Here is a 1,954-nt window from a genome sequence, read left to right on the forward strand (position 1 = left end):
TGTCGAACGGGTCGGATCAGGAGGTAATGAAGGTAGGGTGACTGGGAGATAGGTGCTGGAAAGTTCTGATGAATGACTCCTCCGACCAGACGGATTGAGGACGAGGTGGGGCCACCTGTAAGAACTCCAGCGCTCAAGTTAGTGTCCGTACAAAAAGTGGCTATTAAAGTTAGGGTTAGATGACGTGCCTCTGGGAAGGGGTAGGTCCCTTCCCCTTTATAATCTGTCATTGACTTGTACTTCGAGTGGGTTCTTGATGGCCAGGCCCATACATCTAGAAGCTTCTACCAGCTGTCCAGATTCACGCGGGAGGGAAGGTGACGTTCGGGTCTCCTCCCGGTTCGGATTCGGTTAACCGTCAGGTCGGCCGGATGTCTGGATTCGATTCTTTGGTCTGTGGGCTAGGCCGGAACACCAAGTTAAATATTTTTGTTTTATTTTTTGTTCGGTTTGAACAAATTAAAATAAATATATAGATATAACTTTTCAAAAATATTCCTGTCAAAAAAATCTAAAAATAATTATAAATTGAAAATATTATATTCCTATCATAAAATATATATATACGTATTTAGAAATGTTCATAGATCGAATTATGTCTATAAATTCACGATATTTATGTATCCGATTCACAAATTTGTGGATATAATTTGATTCGTAAGATAATCAGATTAAATTCGATCCACACTTTAATAAAATTAGATCACGGATATTATATTTGTTTCTGTAGATTGATCTGCATATATATACCAAATAATAAATAAAAAACAATATATATGTTGTATTTATATTTTATTGCAATTAATAATTATTGTTCATATATGTTGTTAGAAAAGATAAGAGAGAGCAGTAGAGAAAAGATTTATGTGTATTTAAGTTGTTTCAAATGATACAATATAGAAAAGTATTTATAAGTGCTAAGAGAATCGAAATAAATAATAAAGCGTAATATCCTATAATAAATGTTAAATAATTCTAATAAAAGTTAATTGATCATAATATATTTTAACATCCCCCTCAAACTTATTTAAAACAACAAAATAAAGAAAAAAACTACATAAACTGATGGAACGGATGCAGACGAAAACTGTCGGAAGGAAGCGCAGAAGAAACTGTCACAAAGAAGCACAGATGGAATTGCCGCAAGGAAGCACAGACAGAACTCTTGCAAGGAAAGCGCAGACGAAACTACCACAAGAAAAGTGCAGACGAAACTGCTACAAGGAAAGCGCAGATGAAACTATTGCAAAGAAAGCATAGAGGAAACTGCCGCAAGAAAAGCGTAGAGGGAACTGTCGAAAATATGGCGAAGTGTCCAAAAACTGTCGAAAAAGTGACAAACTGCGAAAAGATGGTAAAATGCCGAAGGATGACAAAAATATTTGGTTTTTTCATGAGAATAGTTAAGTAGCAGATAACAATAGTGTTTGATTCATTAGACTTGGAAAGACACAAGACGGAGAGGATATGCTAATCAGTGAGGTGAAAAAGCATCAAAGCAAATACGGTGATTTCACCGGAAGAAAAAGACCTATCCTCTTCAAGGAGGATGCCATAACTTCTGATACCATGTTCGAAAGGTAAGAGAGAAGAGTAAAGAAAGAATTTGTGTATTCAAGTTGTATGAAATGATGCAATCTAGAAGGGTATTTATACGTGTTAAGAGAATAGAAATAATAAAAACGTAATATCCTATAATAAATACTCAGATATACTAAATAATTCTAAAGCTACTTAATCCTAATATATTATAACATATGTTATATTATTTTATTTTTATTATCTAAGAAAATTTAGTTTCATAATATTTTAAGAATAAACATGTTTAAAAAAGTGAAAAGAAGATTTTATTGACACATTTTTTTATAGAAATAAGCTTTTTGAATATATTTTCTATTTTACGTATTGGTTTGATATCCAATCAATCTAATCGGATCATATTCAAGCATAAAAA

The sequence above is a fragment of the Arachis ipaensis genome, chromosome B01 (genome assembly GCF_000816755.2).
Source record: "Arachis ipaensis cultivar K30076 chromosome B01, Araip1.1, whole genome shotgun sequence".
In the NCBI taxonomy this organism is placed as follows: Eukaryota; Viridiplantae; Streptophyta; class Magnoliopsida; order Fabales; family Fabaceae; genus Arachis; species Arachis ipaensis.